This window comes from Macaca nemestrina, chromosome 18 (assembly GCF_043159975.1).
Source record: "Macaca nemestrina isolate mMacNem1 chromosome 18, mMacNem.hap1, whole genome shotgun sequence".
Taxonomy (NCBI): domain Eukaryota; kingdom Metazoa; phylum Chordata; class Mammalia; order Primates; family Cercopithecidae; genus Macaca; species Macaca nemestrina.
In genome coordinates, this window is record NC_092142.1 from 61,906,277 (window position 1) to 61,933,498 (window position 27,222).

Below are 27,222 nucleotides of genomic sequence, written 5' to 3' on the forward strand. Positions count from 1 at the left end.
AACAAGCAAATGAAAAGCAGGATGCAAATCTCTCATCTTTGACTAAAAATATTCCTGGGTCATATCTGAGGTCTAAGTGAAGCCTTCCTTTGTGCTCTGCATCATTCTCCAAACAACGCATGAGTAGTTTGATCTGGAATTAATAATAAAATAGCAATCCCAATAATACTAATAATGCTAATAGCATGCAGAGTTTATTACATATGAAGAATGTGCCAAGATCTTTGCTGTGAAATAAATGATTCTAAAAGTCCTCCTTTGAAGTGTGTAGACATTTTAAAGATAAAGAAATTAAGGCCAAAAGACATGCAGCTAAAAGACAGCAGAGCCAGTGGCTCTAGAGTTTGCTCTCTTTACAGTTACATTCTGCTGCTTTAGCAAATGTCTTTCACCACAATTACTAAGATCTTAACTCTGAGGAAATAAATATCTGCTAGAAAAAACAGAAAACTGAATAATAACTTTAATTCCATTATGATTTATTCTATTTTTTTTTTAAAACTTTAGAAGTTCAGAAACTTCTGGAACTAAAAAAATACATATACTTTCTTACTTTCTTGTCACTTGTTCCATTTGAAGAAATGTCTTAGAAACTAGCAAACCTGCTTTATTTTGTGAACCCTAGAATTTTCCCAGCTTATACTAAGAATAAAAGAGCTGCCAATTTCATTAATTACCTTTAATATTCAATTCTCCAGTATAATGAATTTCATCTTCACACATATCTGAGAAAATTACATTGGAAACCTAATATATTGCCTTTTGCTGGGTTTCAGTGAATACCTCAGTGAAGGCAGAAGTCAGCCTGAAATCCTTGGCAGACTCACTTTCATCCTTTTAGCACCTGCATCAGGTGCCAACCACATTCACGCCTGGACATGCCCTCGGCCCTGCCACTTTCATACCATAACCTAAAGGCATGATGCCAAGGGCACAATGTGTTACTGTTTTAGACCTTGGCTGTACCTGCTCCTTTAGAGCTTGTTAGTATCAATGGTGCTTATAAAGTATATCATCTACTTCACTCCATTCCCCATCCTCCTTGCACATAAGCAGGGATACGTGACTACTTATGGCGACTGGACTGTGGACAAAAGCATTATTTTCAAAAAGAAGTACTGAAGAGTCACTAGTCATTTTCCCTGCTGTATGATCACAGAATATGCCGATGGCACAGCTACAACAGGGTTTCTCAACTTTGATACTACTGACATTTAAAGCAGGTAATTCTGAGTTGAGGTTAGGCATGGAGGTGTCCTGTTCAATTTAGAATGCTTAGCAGTATCTCTGGCCAACACCAAATAGAAGTCAGGATTATCCTCTCCAGTTGTGACAACAAAGGATATATTTTGGCATTACCAAATATTCTCTGGGGGAGGAAGTTGCCCCAATTTGCAGTCCAGAGATCCCATCGAGCTACAAGACAGTGAAGCCTCCATCAGCCTAGTCCTCTGACACGCTAACTGGAGCTGAATATATCTGTCATCCATACTGTGTAACATAAGTGATATTAGAACACACCCTCCCCAACAGACACACACACAAATAGGGGAAAAAAAGCAAAAAGAAAAACAAGATAAAATTTTTTATATTAAGCCAATGAGATTTAGGAGTTGTTACTGCCATAGAGCCTATGCTGATTAATAAATACTCTATATGCACTTTTTCCAGACAAATTTATCAACTGTGTTGTTTCAATCATCCTCTGATGATTGACTTTCCTTTTTTATATTTTATGCCCAACTTCTTCTCTAACATTATCTTAAACATTACATTCTTAGAAACATAATATTCTTAAACATTATCCATCTGCCACCCTGACATCAACTAGTAGTGATAATAAAGGTACTATAAATATATGTACTTTTTCCCATCTAATCTTTCTCTTCTGATACAAGCAAATTTGGAAAGCTAGGAGTCATCCTCATCCCCTCTCTTTGCCTCATTTGGCAGCTGGAGTTTACCTCGTAAGTATCTGAAACTCTCATCTTCTTTTTCTATACCTTCTACTACCACTCTAACACAAGCTATTATTATATCTGGTCTGAATCTCTTCAATAGCATCCTAACTCCTAGAATTAATTTCTGTATCATGTAATCTATTTTCCATAGAGCAGATAAAACAATCCTTTAAAAATGAAACTCTGTCCATATCATTTCTGTGAATATAACTCTTTAAATATTTATTTTTTAATTGGTCTTAAAGACCAAAATCCTTAATGTGAAATATTATCTGGATAGTGTTATACTCTAGTTTCATTTCTCATCTGTTTTCCTATAGGTCCCTAACATTTACTTTCAGGATTTCTTTTATATACCAAAAGTTGCCATGAATTTTGTCACTTTAGGTCCTTGTGCAGGCTATTTTCTTTGTTAGGAGTACCTTACCCCAGCACACATTGCCTCACCAATCCCTATATATTTGTCAGATCTCAGCCCCACTTTCACCTCTTCAAGGGTGTTTTCTCTGAAATCCTCAAGTCATCAGACTATACAATGACTTCTTTCCTTCAAAGTAACTATTCCAGTGTGATTATTTATTAACACCTGTTTTATCACTAGACCATAAATTCTATGAGGAGGGGAACCCATTTCATTAGACATTTATTTAATTTCCCAACACATGGTATAGCACCTAGATTACAACAGACTATAATATTTTTGGAAGGAAGGAAGGAAGGAAGGAAGGAAGGAAGGAAGGAAGGAAGGAAGGAAGGAAGGAAGGAAGGAAGGAAGGAAGGAAACGAGGGAGGGAGGGAGGAAGGCAGAAAGAAAGGGAGGGAAGGAGGGAGGAAGGGAGGGAGAGAGGAAGAAAGGAAGTGACTTAAAAGGAAAATCAATATTTGAGGTTCTGTAAGGTAATAAAAAACAGATTTCAATCCATGTTTTCCTCTTTCACCTACAGAAAAAAGTAAAATTTTAATCAGTAAAGGATTACTCATTACAAAATATAGTATGTTTAGTTAATGTTGGCTATCAAGGGAAATGTTACAGAATTGTTTTAAAATTTTTATATATAATTTTAAATTTTATACTCATAGATAATAAACTATAATTCTGAGTTAATATGTCATTAAAAATTCTTCCATTTTAATCAATGCATATTTCTCTTGAGTTTTCAGTTTTATTTGCATGTATGTGTATGTTATATTGTGTGTATATCACCACCAGTATAAGCAATATGTTCACGCCGAGTGTATCTAACACTAGCAGGGCACTTAATACCAAATTAATTTCCCATTGAAGCCACTGCATCTGTGTTTCAATTACTAAAATTCTAAATTTAGTGGAAACTATAAGTATGCTTTCTTATTATCATTGCATTAGTATTTCTAGGAGAAACAAGAATAACAACTAAAGTGTTTATTAGGGAAATGGTATTTCAGTGTGAATTTATGCTTACCAAATATAAGTGTCTTATTCAAATGGCATTTATGTGATTGACTCTATTTTGGGTACAAGCCTTTCAAGATATGAATTTTCCCTTCAAACACAAATATACAGCCATAGCTTCCACTTAGAATCAATTCTTTTATTTTTAACTAGACTAGGAATTTCTTAGGGTTTAATATTCCAGTCTTTTTAAGAAATATGCTAACTGTCTTCATCAGGATGTTTATTTTAAATATGTATGAATGAACATGCCTTTGGTTAACCCTACTGGTCTCACAGGGCTTCCTAAGATCCTTTCTACCCACCCTTCTGCACGAGGAAGACATGCCCTTCACCTAACCATCCAGCCTAATGAGCTAAGGTCGCCAATGCTCTCTTTTGAACGATGCCCTCTGTTTTCAGCCCAATAAGTAATTTATGTATTGATTTCAAGTAAAATTTTCACCAGGACTTATAACGAGGGTACTTGAAAGTACATTCTTCTCTTAACTCTGTAACTAGTAATTTTGATCTTTTTATTCAGGATTAGGGAATTTCCAAATGATTTTGAAATGCAAAGTGAACCATATATGTAAATACAGACATTTGGGATGCTTACATTTTTTAGAAGTTCTTTTTTTATTAAGTAGTCTATTGCCTTTTGACTCCACATTATTATTGCAGAAGCCAGAATGGTATCTTGGGAGGTAATGCACTTCTCATTCTGTTTCTATCCTGCATTTTTTTAAATGCTTTTCCTCTGCTTCATCAGATTTTGCTACTACTGTATTTTGTTGGAGAAGATAGCAACCTTGAGAGCTGCTTGCTAAACGCATATACTCAGAGTTGAAAGTGTATTGATTTTAAAGCAATTCCATTAAATAAGTATGCAAGTTAATCATGAACTTGGATGTCTCCTGGTAAACAGGTACTACTCTTTCTTATTTTAAAAATAATCAATCTTGCTTTGAATGCAAAATAGAACCTGAAATCCTACATTTCACATGTTATGTTATTCTGAATAAGTACACACACACACACACACACACACACACAAATAATGTATAATTTTTTACCAGCTTAACTGCTATTCATTATTTAGGTTTCAGCTCCAGTATCACTTTTCGAGAAAACTTCCCAGCTGCTACCACCAAAATGCAAGTGTATGTTAAGATCTGTTTGTTTGTTTTTTTGCCATGTGCACTCATAGAGTTGCTGTCCTGTCCTTTTGAACATAATCTCAGTTTGTCTTTATACATTTATTCATGTGACTATATTTCATTAATGCCCCTCACCTTCATTAGGGTGTCGCATGTGAACAGAAACTGTATCATTTTTTTGGTCCCGATTGTATTTCCAGAGCCAAGCAAAGGACCAGACAAGTAGTGAGATTTGACTGACAGGTTTAAATAGATGGACAAATAAAGGAAGTATATGATTTTCAACAGAAGATAATTTGTCTTCTCGGTGATCCTTGAATTGGCAGAAGTTGGTTTCTGTTTAAGTTCTGTTTTAATATTTGTTTAATAAGAACCATATAGATGACTGTCACTCTTTAAGAGAACAATCTTTTTGTTTACATAAAAAAACACCCTTTAGCCGTTTCTAATGGTAACAGACTGTTAATTTAATCAGAATGCATGCAATTGTGGCTTATAAGCAGCTCTTACATGGAAAGCTTATTTGAAGGGCAGGATCTGAGAAATAAAAATGGGGAAAATCACTATTTGATTAGTATGAGAGTAACTCTATGTTTATAGGATTATTTGATTGTTCATTTTCTTTATTCTTTCTCCTAAGCCCATCATCGCTCAGCAGTTTTTTTTTGTTGTTGTTGTTGTTGTTTTTTTTGTATTTTCCAATGTTCCTTCAAGAGGAATCCTCTGATCTGAGATGTAATAACCTCTGGAAACTGAGGTCTGCTCACCTTCTGACCTTGTTTCCTTACAGATTTCTTTTTTAGCATCAACACAGACTCTTTCAGGCAATTGATACCCTTAATGTGGGTCTAAGTTTTCACTCTAACTAAAAAGAACATAGGTGACTTTAAACATTTCTTCCAGCTCTAGTATTCTGGGCTATAGTTGTATGCAATATGGTGGCAAGTAGAAAGCCATGTATAAGAGTCTTAATACAATACAACTCCATTGTAAATTTATAGCAGTTTACATTTATTCAGCAAATGTTTATTGAAAACCTACAATGTTCTAGGCATTGTGCTAGGCATGTCTGCCAAAAACCAAAGGAAAGAATACAGGTAAGAGAATGAGAGTTAGTCAGAATTAAATAATTTCATCATGGTCAAAGTGTTTGTGATGGTGCTAGGATACAAACTCAAGTCTGAGACATGGAAGATTTTGTTGAAATCTCAAGACTTTTTAAATGTTCAAGTCCCATTTTCCCCAATAAATTTATTGAATTGTGGTCCCTCTTTACTAGGAAGTCTGGCTGTCCTCATAGATGACAAGAGATTGGCATTCAGTACTTCTGGTATCGTTTCTGAGAATTCTGAGAGTTTAGATACTGCCTGGTGTGGTTTGGCTGTGTCCCCACCCAAATCTCATCTTGAACTATAGCTCTCGTAATTCCCACATGTCATGGGAGGGACCTGGTGGAAGGGAATTGAATCATGGTGGCAGGTCTTTCATGTTCTGTTCTCATGATAGTGAATAAGATCACGACATTGGATAGTTTTATAAAGATGAATGTCCTGGCACACGCTCTCCTTGTCTGCCACCATGGAAGACATGACTTTACTCCTCCTGTACCTTCCACCATGATTGTGAGGCCTCCTCAGCCACATGGAACTGGGAGTCCATTAAACCTTTTTCTTTATACATTACCCAGTCTCGGGCATGTCTTTACTAGCACATGAGAAGAGACTAATACACTGCCTTCTTTACCATTTTGGAAGCATTCGTGGCTAAGAAATGTTAAGCTTATCTTAGATTCTGCATGGCAGAGAGTAAGAAGAGAAACATGCAAAGAAACACATAAAATCGTAAAGCTTTCAATAGAATGCTGATTTAGTATCAGTTCAATATGATCAAAATACTTGACCTCATATATGAGTTTCCCATTATACAAATGGAAAATGGTCAGACATAGAATTTTTAAGGGTTGAATGGGTAGAATATGTGGAGCACGTTAGACTTTTCTGTGGAGGTAACTAAGAACCAGAATGCTAACTTCCAAAGCAGCAAATGCAAGAGTGGGTCAGTCTTTCTGTTACTTAGATTTGTGGCAAGTTCTGAAGATGAACATTTGTTTGAGGGGTATTGTTTAAAATAGTAATTTTTTTTTTTTTTAAACTTGGCTAGCTTTGGGCAGGATAGAGGCAGCAAAGTGAGAGAGTAGAAGAAAAAAGAGTGTGTAAAAAGCAAGTGGGATCCACACTAGTTCACCCATAAGATTTGATGCTGTCCTGAGAGGCAAAAAGCTTCCCATTATTGCAGGACTTTCACCTTAGTTCAGCCAAAAACAGGGTCCTTGTCAAGCGACCAGAAAAGACTGGGCATGCGGACACCTGGAAGTATGAGAAGTGGAAATTTTATTGGGTGAAAATGAAAAGAACTCAGGAAAGCAAGAGAGGTTCCTGTTAACAGGCCCCCATCTCACAGATTGAATTTCAGATTACCACCCCAGAACAGGAGAAGCGAGGCTCCTCTCCCATGCAAAATGGCATGAACTTCCGTGGCTCCACCCCAGGGAGCACTCCTCCCAGTGGCCAGGCCAGTGGAAGGTTCTCCAGTGACCCCTTTATACTTAGCTGTTTCACCATTGTATTTTGGGAATGAAATAACCAGTCTTTTTGCTAGGACATGAGCAATGCCAGCAGAGAGATGGTGGTGCTCATGGCTCATCCAGGTGCAGAGACTAGTCCTAGGACTGCCTGTAGATAGCCTAAGAGATGTCGAACCTTGTGGGTAAGAGAAAGTCCCTAAAGTCATCTAAGCAGGGACAGGCTGACAACTGCTAAGAGGCTTCCCCCCTGTAACAGATGAGGCCATGGGTACACCATTGACTGAGGAATGAATGAGAAGACTGGCCTTTCTGCCTTCCTGTCACTCCTGCTAATACATTAACTTGATGGCCTAGCTGGGGTACACACCATACTTCTGACGTGGCATGTTACAAAAAGCCAGTGAATGATGTGGGTTGAGTATAGAGAGGTAAGATCTCCATCCCCAGCCCCAGGAGGAGAGCACTCCTCACTTCCAGGATAATATGGAAAATGTGCACGTGGGAGGAAGCATCAGAACAGCATTCTGTTACAGGTGGAGTCTAGAGAGTAACTGAGGCTATCGCCTTGAAGTTGTATTTGCAGAGAAGTTGAATAAACAAATCATTAAGTTATATATTTGTGTTCCACCAAGTATCTTTAAAGATTATATTTGAAGGTTTCACATAATTTTCACATAAGCATTAACAGAACAGTATCTACATAGTCATATCTTCAGTTCTATCAATTTTAGGTGGGTACAATTTTTCTACAATTGTCTTTATTTAACTCAATCTTGAACATTTCCTAATCTTTGAGGAGAAAAGAACCCAAAAACACTTTGAAACCATAAGAAATAAAATTCGGGGGCATCCCAAGTTCATTATTGACAGGAGAAAAATCTAACTTTCTTCTTGTTAGTGAATGGTTCCCCATCTTGGACTCTCAGAAATAAAGTATATGCCCTCCTGAACTTATATATCTAACCTTAGAAATGTAACCAGACACTGCCTATCATGCAATTGCTCATTAATTTATGCATTTAGTTAACTATAGAGAAAACAGAAGAACTAAACTAGAAGTTGATCCAATTTTAAATCCTTTCCACCATTTTCACGATTTTTTTGTTGTCTCAAACAAAATCCTTCTTTAGGAAGTAAGTTGGTTAATTAGCTTACTAACCTCTACTTTGAAAGTAAAATTATCTAATTATGCCAGCCATCAATGCCCAAATAAATTCACCAGCAAAATCAAGGTTAGAAAATAACACTGTTGGTGTTTTCTATATATAATCAGAGCAGTTTTTGACCTTTCCAATTGACTATTATAAAAAATTCAGTATTCTAGCAAATTTTTTTATATAAAATGGATTTATCTGTCTACCTAGTATAATCTCCTGTTCTATGAATGGAGTTTATATCAGCTAAATTAAACTATCTGCAAGGCAAACCTTGTTAACACACTTCAATAAAATGTATTTGATGTTTTATATAATATACATATATTATATGTGTGTGTATCTGTGTGTGGGTTTGGATAATTTAACCAAAAGTTTTTTGGTAAATTTTTTTCTTTTTAAGCATCAAAGCATTTAAAGTAAGTTCATTAACTCCTGGGAAGAGAATTAATTGCCAAAGGTTTTAGAAAATTGTAGAAAGATTATTTTGCATAAACATACAGAGGGTTAATTTTCCATGAATGTACTTTATTCAAGTTAATAGAGGCTACATGGGTGCATCAATAATATAATATGATTCTTAATCTTTCCTCAAGTGAAAGACTGCATTTTGTGCATTACAACTCTAATAAAAGCATTAACATTTCCAACAGGTAAGACCTATTAGATACTCTAACTTGTTCTTGGAACAATGTAAAATTATTTATGTTTTGTTTTCCCTCTCAGGGGCTTTCTCAAGTAAACTCTTTTATTCAAAAGTTACAAATACAAGGAAAAATGTTCTTGGAAAAATATTCTGAAGCCCAGAGGATCCTTCAGGCAGTTTTGCTTTCTTTCTTCTTCTTTTTTTTTTTTTTTTTTTTTGAGACAGAGTCTCTGTCGGGCTGGAGTGCAGTGGCACGATCTCAGCTCACTGCAACCTCCGTCTCCTGGGCTCAAGCAATTCTCCTGCCTCAGCCTCCCAAGTAGCTGGGATTACAGGACTGTGCCACCATGCCTGGCTAATTTTTGAATTTTTAGTAGAGATGGGGTTTCACCATGTTGGCCAGGCTGGTCTTGAACTCCTGACCTCAGGTAATCTACCCGCCTTGGCCTCCCAAAGTGTTGGGATTACAGGCGTGAGCTACCGTGCCTGGCCTGCTTTCTTTCTTGAAGTCCAGTCTAAGTTGAAGATTTTCATCCTCCACACTATTCTTATGCTTTATCTTCTGCCATTTATTTTACACTATTTTATGTGTAAAAAGGGCCAACGGTTTAGAGAGGGTCAGTCACTATCAACATTGTAACTATTAATTAGAGAGGGTTTACAAGGAATTATGCTCTGTGATTTGCATAAAACGGTCTAATCCCTCAGATCAACACTCACATCTATTTGTGTGCAGATGAAGAAACTGGGGATTCAGAAACCAAAAATAGATCACCAACAGCAAAAGCAAGAATAAAAACAATGATCAACGAAATGGTGCAATTACTCAACGTCAAAGTCTTTCAGAATTCCACCATGTTGCATCTCCAGGAGGCTAGAAGTGAGGTTTTTATGCAGAGGTATTCAAATATAGGAACAAATCCCTAAACACGTGGAGTCATTCTTTTGTTGTAGAATTTATAAACAGTAACTCAACCTGCATTCTGTTTTGCATCTGTAATTCAAGCATGAAGGTCCTGTGGTATATCTCTGGGCTTGTAGTTCCTGGCTGGGTTTACGTTCAACTCTGCAATCGAAACTACACATGCTCTCCAGATAAAAGTGTCGTGCTATCTAAACTTGCATTTTGTTTGACAGACTACCCTCTCAAAAAATAAAATTTTCAAGACCTTACTTTTATTGAGAAAAATGCACACACACAGACACATACATAAAAATTCTACACAATAAAGGTGTCCACAGCTTATGTAGTAATTTGGTATAATAATGAACTTCTCTTGCCCTTTCTGCCAAGTTCCTGCAGGCTGTTTACATTCCTGCCTCTTTATCTTCCTTTACCCACACACTTCCTCTTACGTAGATTGCTCCAGCCACATGGTCCTCTTGAATATAGTGCCATTTTTTCTGCCATTTTTTTATTTGCCTAGAAAACACTCATTCTAGCTCTTCAAATGGTTGGCTCTTTTTTCAGTATAAACACTATATTTCCAGAGAGGCTATCCCTGATGTCTTAGGTCAGGTTTCCCAGATAATGACTTGTAGAGTATCCAACCATCCTAGGTTGCCTGGGATTGTCCCAGTGTGTGCTCACAGTCAGGCAAACTGAGACAGTGAGTCACTACAGATCTGTTAGGGAAGTGCTCCCAAGGGGTTTTTGCCAAAAGCATGGGGGAGCAAGAAAGGAAAGGAAGATACAAAAGCTCGATGGGGGTACTTGAACTCAATAACATAAGGGAAATCTAGAGTGTAAAGTAAGCTCGGAGTTTTTCCCCAATGGAGTCAAGAGATTTAAGTTTCCATAACCCCATGGAAAAGTGCCCATCAGTGGTTAACAGGTTGCCTTTCGGTGGCCATTGGGGAAGTAAATTTTCAGGAAGGGCCTTTTTTTTTTTTTTTTTTTTTCTGGGAATGTAGGCAAAGCATTCGATTAGTCCAAAGGCAGATTTCCAAAGAAAATTACAGGTGTGGGTCATTAGAAGCAAAGGCACACTGAAGCTGGGGAGGAGAACACAAAAACAATCTTTTCCCATTGGAAACACCTTTTCCTCTTCAGCCCTGCTATATTCATTGCTTTATTATCTTCAAAACACATATCAATATTTGACATTAACACATGTGTGTATGGATACATAGATCTATATCGGTATCCATATCCACATTCATGTTCAAATCTGTCTATATTCATTTCCGTATCTGTGTTGTGATATTTTAATTACTTTTTTCTCCTGCTAACATTTATCTCCAAGAGGGTGGTAACCCTATTTATCCTGTTCACTATCCAATATGTGACAGCTACTCAATAAATACGGGAAAAAACAGTAAGTTAGTTCATTTGATAAACTATAATATTTCAGCAGAATTGAGTAACAGCATAGCCTTTGACTCAACTGCTTTATCTCAATTCTAATATACCTGTTTATTTTTCATTTTCTTTTTATTTTCTATAGTCTTATTGAAAAAAATACATTTCCTACCCAGCCATTCTTTAAAGCTCCCTTTCTTTTTATTTGTCCCTATTTCTTTTCCTTTAAAAATATTATCACTCAGACAGTAGAGTTTAGTTCTAAGAGAATAAACTCTGGAGCATTCTAGAGTGCATAATTTTGGAACTTACATCTGCCACTTTCTATGTGTGTGACTTTGGGTAAATTTTACTCAACCATAAAATGAGGTGTATAGACTCCATTTCATGAGGTTATAATGAGGGTTAAATAAATTAATATATTCAGAAGCAGTTAGATAGTGCCTAGTACATGGAGAACACTTAAGTATTATCTACTACCAATCATTGATAAAATACTGATTTTCTACATTGACTCTCTGTCATTGCGGATTATTATAATTTATTTTCCAACAACTTCCAAAAAGATTCAAGATAGTTTGATTTTAGTCTGTTATTGTATTTTAAGTCATCTTACTAGAATAGTATTTATAAAATCAGTTTTCTCAATAAGTATTAAATTTATCATTTAAAAACACACACAAACTCTTACACTCACTCACATTCTCAAGACACAAAATCTAAAAAGTTTTTATGTAGCTCATCAACCTCTTGGGAGAAGCCTGTTCAGAATTCGTGGAAATAACTCTGAGGTCTCAAATGAGTTGGGGAACAGAGTGATGCATTATTGTCTTCTCATTTTTGACAGGCACTTAGAGTTCCCTTGATGGTTTGTTACATTTAAGATGATTTTATTTTTAATTTGAGAAACGAATCACTGTGATTACTTAAAAATGTTTTTGCTTTGCTAGGTCTAAAGATTGGTGTACATTTCTTATTGCTCTATTCATAATATAACTTTGAAAAGTTTTATTTTTAAAAATTTTATACAATATATATAATGCTCTAGAGCATAGGTAACATTTTCACTATTTGAACATACTATTGTATTTGAACAGTAAATGAGCAGACTTATTAGCATATTAACACAACTATTAATTATGTAACACCATTAGATGCGGATGACATGGTACCAGATTCTTTTGAAAACACATGTACTTTAATATATAGATTATAAATATTTGAGAAGCTGTATTAGTGTACTATTTATGGTTGCAGAACGTAAAGACAGAGTGCTTACTCCACCTCTACCTGTGAGAGCTTAACAAGTCATGACATCTGTCCATGTTTCAGTTTCTTCATCTGTAAAATGGAGATAACAGCAGCATTTACTGTTAGGGTTGTTATAAAATTTAAATGGTTAAATTCATGGAAATCATCGAAGTGGTTTGGCATAGCACTTGGCTCATAGCCAGTACAATTTAATATATAGTTATTTTTATTAATATATCAAAATCCTCTGGAATTCATTTTATTTATTTACAATATGAGTCAAATGGACTGAGAGCACTCCCATGTATATATACTTCTTACAAAAGAGAATTTCCTGTTGTCCATTTGATAGGGCATTTATGATTGTTTTTTATTCTTAGAACAAGGTATATAAGTAAAGAATGTGATATAGAATCATAAGTTTTGGGCTCTAATACTGACTTTACAGTATTGGTTATGTGCCCTTGAGAAATATACTCTCTCTGTGGTTCATTTTTATGATCTCCAGAAAAGATATAATAATAACTCTATGAAAGAGTGGTTATGAGATTTGAATAAAATGATGTCAAAACAGTGGAAATTATTGACAAAGTTCTGTTGCAAAAGTTGTACTTATAATTGTTATGATCAGTGAAGATGTATTCTTTTTTAATTTTTGAAGTTTAATTTATATTCCTGATATACTGTTATCTCCCTTAGAAGTGTATGATTTTTAGTTAGTGTTCATAAAATGTTTAAATACTTTGAATTTAATGATCTAATCTCTGGACTTATTTTCCTAGCCTAATATTTTACAATGAGAATGGCAAATAAAATTAACTCCAGGTGCCAACATCAATCTGCTGCTAGTGTCTACCTGGGAATGCAGTGAGTTGAGGATTCTGAGGTTCTACTTGAAGAGATTTTGTGAGTCACTACACTTGCTAAAGTTCTTAGGGGAACCTGTGTTTGTTGCACTTAGATTAAAAGGTATGATTTAATTGTTAATAGGAAAGAAAGAAGGACATTCTAGAAGGGATTTGGTCCAAAGAGTTATAGCTAGAAGAAGGGCTTAGGTTCAAAGCATTTTCTCCTTTGAAAACCTCTCCAGAGGATATGTAGGGTGTCTGAGAATAAGACTGAGGCATCCAGGAAACAATGCCTAAACCCACTGCCAAATTTCGATTTCTACTCCTCTTGCTATGGGCCTTTACAACTTTTACTAAATGCAGAAACACAAACAGATAATACTTGAAAAAATCTACTTCTCTGATGATTTCTGTAGAGGCCTATGGGCTGTTTCACAAATACATTTTACTGCCAAATTGCATTTTACTTAATTCCTTTATGACACGCTTTCAAATAAATTCTTTAGAATGGAGTGGTGGGAACTTTTAATATCGATCTGCAAATACATTTTAAAAATCTCAGAGAAACTCCCCTTTTTATGCTAAAATTCATTTGCTAATGATTTAAGCTCAAAACTTAAATGTGGTATTTAAGAGCCTAGTAAACACATTCCAACAAATGCATCTATGAACCAATTATATCTTTATGCCTCATTGATCAGTATGTGCAGAGCTGGGCTGAGAGAATGTCTGGAGCTAATTTGTATGTTGTAACTTTAAATTCTTTTCTAAAGAGCCTTGTATAAACAGGAATGGTTGCCTTTTCAGAACATGCTTTAATTTAAATTCTAATATAATTTAAATGTGTTATCCTCCACCACCCTGCCACTTCTCCAAACCTTCACTCTCCCCAACACCATCCATATTTATTATTGTTGGACCCATGATGACACTCTCAATCTCAAGAATTTGATGACCTTTTTGTTCAAAATTAAATTAGAAAACCAAAGAAAATTCTATGTAGTTGAAACAATTACCCATTACAAAATGAGGTCAGTGGAGACACTGCAATCTAGAAACAATGGAAACAATGGAACCAGTCTTTGGTCTTTCCGATGCAATAGGACCAAAGGGTGCTTAGATCATAGGTATTTTGATAGGACTGTGATTGGAAGGGTATAAATGTTTTTTCTTGGTGGTGATGGGGGATGTTTTTTAGATTTTGGGTGGTGAAGAGCAACTAATGTATCAATTATTATTATATGTCAGACTTTGTGCCCACATTTTATTTATATTATTCAAATAAATTAATCCTCAAAAAAGCTATCAGAAGTTTTATTAGGGCCTGGTGAAATGGCTCATGCCTATAATCCCAGCACTTTGGGAGGCCGAGGCAGGTGGATCCCTTGAGTCCAGGAGTTTGGAACCAGCCTGAGCAACATAGCCAAACCTCATCTCTACAAAAAATACTAAAATTAGCTAAGCATGGTGGCACATGCCTTTAGTCCTAGCTACTTGGGAGGCTGAGGCAGGAGGATCATTTGAGCTTGGGATGCGGTGGTTTCAGTGAGCCAAGACAGTGCCATTGCATTCTAGCATGGCCAACAGAGGGAGGTGAGAACCTGTCTTAAAAAAAAAAAAAGGAAAAAAAAAAGATTTATTAAATTATTATTATCTCCTATTGACAAGGAAACTTATATTTATAAATAATATAAAGCACCTGTGGAAAGAAAGGAAAAGAAGTGGGCTGCGTGAAGGCTTGAGAAACAAGGATCTTTTACCAGGAAAATTTCCTTGGGGCACAATATTCAGAATGATTAGCCCCTCCCCACTTAATCTGAATCTGTAGGTCCTACTTGTGAAAATATAATTATTAGAGAAGAATATTTGATGGGACTAACTGAAGCCACCTGCCAATATTGGTCAGGTTGGGTTGGATTACCTTAATTGACAGCCCTGAAGATAGTAACAAATGAGGGAAGGGAAAAACACGAAAGAGCAAAAGAGTAAAAATGAAATTCTAAATAAGACCTCTGAATAGCTACCAATAATTTATATAAGATGGTACCTGTTATCATTTTTGGATGAAGTAGAAAAACTCTCAGGTGATTGTCTATTTCATTGTATGTTATCAAAACGACTTCTCTTTTCTCCAACCACAGATAAATTTTAATGTTTCTTTCACTCTGTCATCCTAAGACCAATTTCGCATACAGAGATATGGGGAAAATGTCCTTTCAACAAATAATATGCATTGCTGTCTATGTTTAACAATTCCAATGACAACAAAAAGCAAAGAACCCAGGTTCACCAGGGCTGTAGATTACAGCAACTGCTTTTTGCTATATTGCAGATTAAATCCATGTCTTTAAGGAGGTCCCTTAGTCACTTTCAAATCTCCATTTCCTCACCCATAAAATGAAAGTAATAATAGCCCTTTACTCAGTACCGGCAGAAGAGCCAATGCATGTGAAGTAATTAGCACTTTGCCTAGTACATAACGTCCCACTGGTATCTATAAAACTATCTGGACAGCATGAAAGAAAGCAAGGCACTCAATCTTGGGGAAACCTCAGCTCAATGCATTGATCCAAATTAAGCAATCATTTGGGCTAAAAATCAATATTTGAAGCAAAAACTCAGAATACTTTATTTCTTTTGACTCCTGTGTCTATTGCATACAAGTCTTGTGAATTAGTATAAGACTATCAGCATTCATATACATCATTTCAGCCAAGGCATAGTCAAAATGTCAAAGCCTCTGTTTAATTGTATATAGCCTGTTAAGTAAAGCAGTGCCAGGTATCATTAATAGCCATCAATGAAGAAAAAGGTTGTTACAAACTAACATCCCCAGGGAAACATGCTGTAAAACAGACTGTCAAGAAGCCCTATAAATAATCTATATTAACTACATCTTCACCTAAGTCAGAGAGCAGCCCAACCTTACTATAAATTACATTAAAAAACCCCATCCCCAAAACAGAAAGGCTATAATCGCTTCTCATGTGCTAATATATTATTAGATATTAATTTGTCAAGTTTAGGGTGGAGTAATAATTTAAATGGGTGAGAAAAACAGTTACCTTGCTTAATTAAAATGTAGAATAAATATTCCCTGAAGACAGTCTGACCCTCTTTCTTTGTTCCCTGTTTTCATTCCAAAATCCCTCCAAAATCCAAGATCCTGCATTGTGTCTGAAATGGTGATCTCTGGTGATCTCAGTAGCATTAAACAAATTCTTCCTGAAATGAATGGGCTTATCCTCAGAAACATCCCAGATCAGTGTTTGGGGAAAATGAAATTTTGTTATCAAGATATATCTAAATCTGACACTGAAATTTACACCTTTTTGGAAAGGTTTCTCGTTCTATTTGGGTTGAAAAATCAGTTTCCATGTTGAATAATAATGTTGAAAAGAGCAAACTCTGGTAAAAGGGAGACCTGGAAGTACACTGTTAAACTGCTTCCGGTAATGAGAGAAATACGGAAGCACTTTGAGACTTTTAAGTCTTTCTCCTCTCCTGCACCATTAAATCTCCAAAGTGCCTAAAATTGTTAGATCTCCTAAACAGTGTGAATATAAATGGTCGTTGAGGATTGGAGAGCTAGAAACTGTTTTTTTTTTTTTTTTTCTCTGCTGAGTAATTATATCAGTGGAGAAGTTTAGAAATGCAAATAAACCTCTCTCCTGCTCATATGTGTCTGTTTCTGTGTGCACAGTGTTTTTACCTATAACCCTTGCAACAAGGTCGGGCATTTCCAAAAACAAGAATGTTATTCTCAATTGGTTTCAGACGTGGTATAATATTTTTGGTTGTTTGAAAAAAACTGTCACTTGGGCTGAAGTTTTTCTTTCTAGTATCAGTGATATCGAGAAACGTCTTATCAACGAATAGTATTCATTGCTGTCTATGTTTAACAACAATGAAAATTACAACAGAAAGTACAGGACCCAGCTCCAATCATCAGAGAAAACTCTTGATTGAACAGAAGTCATCTAAAAATACACTTAGTTATTTAAAGAATGAAAGGCTTCATTTACCTCTTTGAGCAGCTGGACAGCAGTACTATTTCCTATGTATGACCTTACGTATGTAATGAGTAATTACATGTGGTTTTAGGAACAAAATCACTAACCTCAACCTAAAAAGGAACATTTTTTGACCTTGATAATGTCAAAACTTGTTCCCAGTCTCACTGATGTATTTTAATTCAATTTAACACAATACATCTAATATCACTCATTTTTTTAAGATTAATAATATTTCCTCCCTAAATTGTTAACTTTAAGTTTACTTTTTATTCTTCATGGCATCTGACAACATGCCTCTTAAAAACAATTGCAACACCTTTCCAGAATCCCTGACAATAAAGTAAAAAATAACATTATGGCACCATCTAGTGACCTAATATTTTTCTTTTTTGATATTCAGCTTAAAAGCATATATTTCTATTGATTATGTGAAGCTATGTGTACTTGCAGCAAATGGGCAGCTAGAAATAATTTCTTTATACTATTACCCATGGATCAATCAAACTGATCTCAATGAAATAAAATTTCAAAAATAATTTTCTACCTTGTAGAGTAGAAAGTGTTTTATAAGCAGGTTGATGATTTTGGACCTAACCTAGTTCTGCTAGATAAAAGTGAAATTATTGTACGTAATGAGACAGGTAATGAAATTACTACACACTCATATTTTGAACTGAGTAAGACAAATCTATTTCGAGAACATGTTTTCATAAACAAATGAAATTTTTCTTTGCATAACAACATTGAAAAAGCTGATTTTCTCATATAAGTAATCATGATTACTTATGTGACAACATCACAAAACCTGAAAATGTTGGTAAAAGAAAATAAATACCTCTTATACTACCAGATATAAATATTAATTTATTACATAGCTATGCATTGTCATTGTCAATAGGTGTGATGGTTAATACTGAGTGTCAACTTGATTGGATTGAAGGATACAATGTACTGACCCTGGGTGTGTCTCTGAGGGTGTTGTCAAAAGAGATTAACATTTGAGTCAGCGGGCTGGGGAAGGCAGATCCACCCTTAATCTGGTGGGCGCAATCTTATCAACTGCTAGCGAATATAAAGCTGGCAGAAAAATGTGAAAAAGAGAGACTGGCCTAGGCTTTCAGCCTATATCTTTTTCCCATGCTGGATGCTTCCTGCCCTCGAACATCGGATGCCAAGTTCTTCGGGTTTGGGACTCGGACTGGCTTTCCTTGCTCCTCAGCTTGCAGAAAGTCTATTATGGGACCTTGTGAACATGTAAGTTAATACTTAATAAACTCCCCTTTATATATATATACACACACACACATATATGTATATATACACACATATATGTATGTACACACATATATGTATGTGTATATATACACACACATATATGTACGTGTGTATATATAGGACATGTATGTATATATACACACACACGCACGTGTGTGTGTGTGTATATGTGTGTATATATACACATTTATATGTATGTGTGTATGTATATATATCCTATTAGTTCTGTCCCTCTAGAGAACCCTAATAGGTATGTATTGCTTGACATTATAATATGCAAATTAATTTATAGCTTATTTTTATAATTCATAGATGTCTCATGACTTATTTTATAAATTTGTTATTCTAAGATTGAATCTTAAATAGGAATGTATTGCATTTGTGTGTGTGTGTGTGTGTGTAATGTGAGTTATCAACATATTAACTTACCTTCCTCTTCGAAATGTATTGCTTTCTGTTTGCAGTGGGAAGTAGAATTTACAAAACAGAACTTGCTAAAATCATGCTTAAAACTAGAGCCTTTAGGCTATGAAAATGTCTGAGCAGATTATGCTATGAATAAACTAAATATGTAGGGTTGCTTCTGTAACATGAAAGACATCTAAGAAGAAATTCTCACTGAGGATACTGAATTGTATACTTTTCCCAACTTTGACATCAGAATTTGACTATAATGAACCAGTATCTATCAGGAACAATTAATCTATTTAAAATAAAGCTCCAAAATAAAAACAAAATTGTAGAATTTTTTTAAATCCATAAGTTTATAAAAATAGTTTTTAAAACATTGGGAATTATGAATTCTAGACTTTGTAAAAAAAATTCTGCATATTTTTCTGTAGTATTTATTAATATAAATAAGTATAAATGCTCATTAGTGGTTTCTGATACTTATCTCCAGTCTCTTTTTCTATGGAACTGACAGTACACTTCACCAGCCTGGAAAAGGGAGTAGTTCTGTGAGATAAGAGAATTAATTTATCTTCTTGTCAGTGCAGACCATGCCACTCACCATCTACACTGGGCCTGCTTCATGATCTTTATTCTGAACCACAGAATGGTCTTACTCAAGTATAATCTTTAAGCAACTAATCTCTATCAATTGATGTGCATGGAAGACCTCACGAACATCTATATTCTCTTCAAATCTCTGATTGCTGAGTGTATATGTTAATTCTGGGAGTACCTTTGTGACCTGACTCTACATCTGCGTGTCACTGAAGGTGAGATTCCCTTCTATAATCACAAAGATATTGGTGGTGAAAAGAGAACTGCTTTAAACCCTGTTTAAGATGAACAGTAATATATTAGTTCAATTTTTTAAAAATTATAATATAGAGGAAGATACCATTTCCAGTATGGCTCCATTCAAGTCCTTTCAGATTCAGTGATACAGTAGCAGGTAAGGCTTAATCATTTTGGGTTCCCATCTGGCTAGAAATGTTAGTATTTCTTCAGCACACTGAGTACCTTCTACTTTCATTCTCATCTTCAAGTATGTAATTGTTGGGTTTTGGTTGTTGGATGCCTTTATTCAAAATGTTTTCACTTTAGAAACTTTCAGGGTAGCTATGCTGCTTTCCTAGCAACAGAAATTCAACTCCCTAAGATTCAGTAAAGGTTTTATGAGCGCAAGAGGGAGATACCATTGCCCCTGAAAATGGCTGATCCTGTGAACTTGATGACACATTTTTGGTGTTCTGAGCAGATGTCATGGTGATCATAGAAAGGACGTTTGAAGCATAAGGGAATAATTTGAATACAAAATCATGGCTAGCATTGGGAAAAATAAATCTCTCATTGAAAGTATCAGAAATGAGTAGGTGCCAAGAAGTGTTCCACAGAAAGAGAATGCAAAGGCAAACCTGGTATTTTAAACTTTATGAAACTCACTGCTTTCACTGTGACAAGTGAGAACACTGAGACAAAAGAAAAGGCATGGTTGTCTCAAAGCACACAACTATAATAAAACTGATACTAGAAAACTAAGAAGACACCATAGCATAGCAGTTGAATAAACAAATTAGATATCTAAAGACAATCTGGATTTGAATCCCAGGCTTCATAGTCTTTAGTTCTGAAAACTTTGAAAATATATTTCATCCCTATGAACTTCAGTTTCTTTATTTACTGAAATACATTTAATAATACCAGTAGCTGAGAAAACTGTGCTAATTAAATGAGATAATACAGGAAAAGATCTTGGCACAGATACTAAAATCTAGTAATTGAACAGTAAAATTTAACCAGTGTGGGAACCCGTGTTATAGGCTCCCATTACTGGTCCCTTTCCATTGCACTACAGTAATTGTACCAAATAACTAATATTAAATGAGTATTTGAAATAAAAGAAGCCAAATGTCTGCATGGAGGTTCTAGCAAAATATATATATATAGAGAGAGAGAGAGAGAGAGGAAGAGAGAGAGAAAGAGAAATTATTTCCTCAGTAAGCCTCATAATTACTGAGGAAGTAAGTAATTCCATAATTTTAAAAATGTTAACAATTTAAACAAATTCCAGTAGTAGACTCTATCTTTTCAGCTCCAACTCTAAGTGACTGTATCTAAACTACAATTAATTAATTTATTTAACAGCAGTGTGATGGATGCTGAAGATGGTGGTCACAAAAATAACTCTAAGTTGTCAAGCCATGCTTGTCTCCTGCAAGTTATGCCTGTGAAATAGGAAGAGACTTAGAGATTTAAAAATATTGTAGCATTTGCCTGTGGGAGGGTTTTGACTTAAAAGGACCTACTTCATGATTGTCACTATGACCATCATGTGACTGAGTGGCTTAAAGAGTAGATATTTGTATTATCGCAGCTCTAGTGCCTGGAAGTCTAAAATCCAGGTACCATCAGAGTTGGTTTCCACGGAGAACTCTTTCCTTAGCTTGCGGATGGCTGCCTTCTTGCTGCCTGTTCTCATGGTCTTTTCTCTGTGCCTGTGGCTTCCTGGTGTATCTATGTGTTCTAAGATCATCTTTTTATAAGGAAGCTAGTCAGATTGGATTAGGGCTCACCTTACCTGCCTCACTGTAACTTAATCACTTTTTCTAAAGTCCCATCTGCAAATACAGCCATATTCTCAGGTACTGGGGTTTAGGATGTCAAAACATGCATTTTTCAGACACAATTCCGGCCATAACATTCCACCCTCAACTCCTAAAATTCATGTTCTTCTCACATGCAAAATACATTCAGCCCCGGCCGGGTGTGGTGGCTCACGCCTGTAATCCCAGCACTTTGGGAGGCCGAGGTGGGCGGATCACAAGGTCAGGAGATCGAGACCATGGTGAAACCCCGTCTCTACTAAAAATAGAAAAAATTAGCCGGGCGCAAGGGCGGGCGCCTGTAGTCCCAGCTACTCGGGAGGCTGAGGCAGGAGAATGGCGTGAACCCGGGAGGCGGAGCTTGCAGTGAGCCGAGATTGCGCCACTGCACTCCAGCCTGGGCGACAGAGCGAAACTCCGTCTCAAAAAAAAAAAAAAAAAAAAAAAAAATACATTCAGCCCCATCCCAACAACCCCAAAATCTTAACTCATTCCAGCATCAACCCTGAGTCCCGAAATCTCATCTCAACATCATCTAAATCAAGCGTGGATGACACTTCAGGTATGATTCATCTTGAGGCAAAGTTCCTCTCCAGCTATGAGTCTGTGAAACCAAAAAAAGTATCTGCTTCCAAAATGCAGTGGTGGGATAGGCATGGGACACACATTCCCATTTTAAAAGAAAGAAATCAGAAAGATGGAAAAGGTCTTGGGTCACAAAATCTGGTTGTTTAAAAGTATGTGGCACCTCCCCATTCTCTCTCTTTCTCCCGCTCCAGTCACATAACACATGTCTGCTCCCCCTTTGTCTTCTGCCATAACTGTAAGTTTCCTGAGGCGTCCTTAGTCATGCTTCCTGTACACCTGTGGAACTGTGAGCCAATTAAACATCTTTTCTCTATAAATAACTCAGTCAGTCTCAGGTAGTTCTTTATAGCAATGAGAGAATGGACTAATACATCCACGCACTTTATAAAGGGTAATCTGCTTTACTCGATGTCCACAAATTTAAATGTTAATCTCATGCAAAACACACCTTTACAGAAATATCCAGAATAATGATTGATTGAATATGTGGACACCATGGTCTAATCCCATTACACATAAAATTGATCATCACACACTATTAATGTGTTTTCTCCACCAATGAATAAAGTTCTAAGTAGATATAATTTCTACGTGTGATTTTTATAAATTAAAAGTGGCTTTTAATAATGAGACAGTATATTTTATATAAGCAATTTATTTTAGTATATTAGCTGTGTGTGTGTATATATATATATTTATACTGAATATCCACGATTGAGTGACTTTGTGACAAAACGTGTGACTATTTAATTGAATACTAATATTACTATATATTCAAATTTAATTCTAGCCCATTTTGAGCTCAAAGTACATAAATATGTAAGCCAAAGTTATGTTATCTAATTAGGAATAACAAAGATAGTAAAATATTTTATGCCAAGGATACATAAGTCAATTGAGCCTTGTGTTATGGAGCAATTTGTAACTCTGCTAAATGAAACTGAATATGACTGATTTCTTGATAACATATAGGATAGGTTGTGTTATTACAATCTTAATTACAATTTCTTCCTAAGTAAAATCTGCACCAGCCTCTCCAAATATCTTGCTTTTCATTGAACATTTTATGTTATTTTTTGATAAGGTTTGGCTGTGACCCATCCAAATGTCAACTTGAATTGTAATAATCCCCATGTATCATGGGAAGGGACATGGTGGGAAATAATTGAGTCATGCGGGTGGGTTTCTCCATGCTGTTCTTGGAAGCTTCCACATGGTGTTCAGCCTGTGGGTGTAGAAAAGTCAAGAATTGAAGTTTGGGAACCTCCACCTAGATTTCAGAGGATGTATGCAAATGCCAGGATGTAGAGGCAGAAGTTTGCTGCAGGCGGTTCCCTGTGGAGCAGAAGAGAAATGAGGAGGTGGAGCCCTCACAGAGATTCCCCACTGGGGTACTGCCTAGTGGAGATATGTGAAGAGGACCACTGTCCTCCAGATCCTTGAATGGTACATCCACCAACAGCTTGCCCTGTGTGCCTGGAAAAGTCACAGACACTCAACAGCAGCCCATGAAAGCAGCCAGGAGGGAGGCTGTACCCAGCAAGCCACAGGAGTGAAGCTGCTGCCCAAGATCATGTGGACCTACCACTTGGATCAGTGTGACCTGAATGTGGGACGTGGAGTCAAACAAGATCATTTTGGAGCTTTAAGATATGATTGTCCCCTTGAATTTCAGACTTCCATAGGGCTGGTCGCCCCTTCATTTTGTCCATTTTCTTCCTTTTGGAATGGGTGTATTTACCCAATGCCCGTACCTCCACTGTATCTAGAAAGTAACTAACTTGCTTTTGATTTTACAGGCTCATAGGTGGAAGGGAATTGCATTGTCTCAGATGAAACTTTGGATTGTGGACTTCTGAGTTAATGCTGAAATGAGTTAAGACCTTGGGGGACTGTTAGGAAGGAATGAATGATTTTGAAATGTGAGGACATGAGATTTGGGAGTGGCCAGGGGTAAGATAATATGGTTTGGCTGTGTCCTCACTCGAATCTCACCTTGAATTGTAATAATCCCCATGTGTCATGGGAGGTGCTTGGTGGGAGGTAATTGAATCACAGGGGTGAGTTTTTCCCTTGCTGTTTCATGATAGTGAATAAGTCTCATGAGATCTGATGGTTTTATAAAGGGGAGCTTCCCTGCACATGCTCTCTTGCTGGCCGCCATGTAAGACATGCCTTTGCACCTCATTCACCTTCTACCATGATTGTGAGGCCTTCCCTGCCATGTGGAACTATGAGTCAATGAAACCTCTTTTCTTTATAAATTATCCAGTCTCAGGTATGTCTTTATTAGTAGCCTGAGAACAGATTAATACATTTTTTGATTTAATAACTTTTCAAATTATGCTTGTTTTGTTTGTAATATATTTGTCACTCTTCCTAGTTAACTTTTTCCTGACCTTTAATATTCAGCTCATGCATTATTTTTCCACAAATGTTTTGTCAATGTAGTCCCTCTCTTTTTTAGACCTGTATAACCTTTCAGCCCATACCTCATTTGGAGTATATATCATTTTTATTGCAAATACTTTTTATATATTGAATTAATAAGAATTTATTTTTATTGCTATTGACCCAACTTTGGTAGACAGTATGTTGACCATTACTTACTGATGTATGCACTGCCTTTTTTCCTTATTAACAGGACCCAGATTTTGTTCATAGTGTCAGTCTGATGAGTATGAACATATATTTGGCCTTCATTTTTCCCTATTTCTTTCTGTATGGAATATGATCAAGGTATTTAAGTGTGAGGAAGCTGAACATGGACAAGAGTTAACTTGTAAGCATGAGACTGAAAGAAACATGCTAAGAACAACGGGTCAAAAAGAGAGGAGTGTGAGGCATTGATGATAATGTCTCCTATAGATCCATGGTTGAAAAATCTATCCCAAGATTTCTTGTTGCTTGTGAAAATATGAACTGAATCTTCACTTTTCTGTTATTTGTAGTCAATATGATCCTGACACATATACTGACTCAAAATGAAGAAAAAAGTAAAAAAAGAATTGGTTTAAATTATTAGATATATTTTAAAACTATATATAGATATATACACATATATACACACACAGAGAAATGTATTTCTCTGATTTCCTCTGTCATACTATTTTGCACATGGACTTTCATCCTTGCAACTAGCAAAATGGCTTATAGAATTTCCAGGTTTATATCTATCTGGTTTAAAACTCTGCAAAAAGTGAACTGTATTTTCTTGATCATTTTAACATAAATCTCTGAACTTACAGATTCACATGTCCATTGTCCAAACATCCACTCTTATGAAGGAATGGAATACATGGATTGTTGTAGATATAAAATACGATTTTTTTCTCCAAGCAAAATCAGGCTGTGAAGACTATACAGAGAACAATGGGTGCTGAAAGAATGTCAATAAATGTTCATTAAGTATATTGATCTAAATTTCTGAAAAATATAAATTATTTCTTATTCTTCTATGAATCCTGCATCTACACTGTGTGATTTACAAAGAATACTATTATGATGCAGAAAAATTGTGAGAGTGGAAGGGATGAAATGAGACAAAGAAAAACAGAGGAATGAAGAGGAGGAGGAATAAAAGATAAAAAAGAGAGGGTTTCATGACTACGCTTTTCCAGGTTTTCTGTCCAGAATCTGACTAATTATTTTTATATTTTTTACTTTGTTTCTCATTGCTTTAATTTCCTGTGTTCAATAATAGGATTGAAGGCAGGAGAATTTCTGCTCAGTTACTCACACAAAGAGTCTGGATAATGCAATTATGATAACATAAGAATGGATTTGAGAGTTTACTGACACATTGAATTTGATTATCTCTCTTATTCACTTGATTCACTTGTTTTATTTTCTTTTCTCATAACTGAACCAGGAAGAAGCAGTTATCTCTAGAGAGTGGTTATTACGTTTTTGCCTAATATTTTTAGAGTCAAGTAATTCACAATTCTGATAAGGTTGGGAGCTTTTGAGATGTTGAAATGATTGCCAGAAACAAACTCATTTAAGGAGTCCCTATTCTCATGTCACAAGTCATTAATTCAATAAACTAACGTCAGATCTTGAATATTTACCTAACCATCTAGAGCCCATTATTACAATCAAATCTAACCACGTGACCTCCAATGTTTATGGACAGACTGGTGTGCATAACCTTAATTCCACTCAGCATGCAGCGTCTCCCAGCTTGCTACTGAAAGGATAATTGTCATGGTTTTATCTGGGTAAGTGTGGGAATAGATCCAAATTATATCTCTTTCAATATTTACCAAAAAATCCAGAGAGAAAAAATGAATGTGAGTTCTTATTTACATTTATGCTATGCCGCATAATTCCAAGCCATTAAATAGCCAAATCCAATGGTCGACACTACAAAAATGAACTATTTTACAATTAGACTAAAACATATTATTCATATAGATTGATAATCTAAGATTTGAGACTTAAACAGAAGGATACTTCTGGAGGAATTTTTTTTTTCAAAATAAAATGGATTTGTTATATATCTAAATAATATACTTGAGGCTAACAAAAGAGAACATTGCTTCTATCCATAAATGGAAGATCTTTTACTGAGAAAGTTTGGTAAATATTGGGTACAAGTAAAGGAGTAACTGAAGCATTATTACACATGAGTGGAGATACGATTTTGTGATTCTATATTTTAGGGCTAGGTTTATAGTAAAAGAATCCTTAGTAAAATCCATAAATGTTAGGAATAATCAATATTTAAAAACAACAAAATTAATATTTATATAGTACCTGCTCTGTGACAGGCCTTACTAAAATGGTTTACGTACAATGACCCAATTCAACTACTATGTGCATTCTTTTATCTGCTCATGTTAGAGATGAGAATGGTTATTATAAAATCTCAGATTATTGGCTGGGTGAGGTGGCCCATGGCTATAATTCCAGCACTTTGGGAGGCCGAGGCAGGTGGATCACCTGAGATCAGGAGATTCAGACCATCCTGA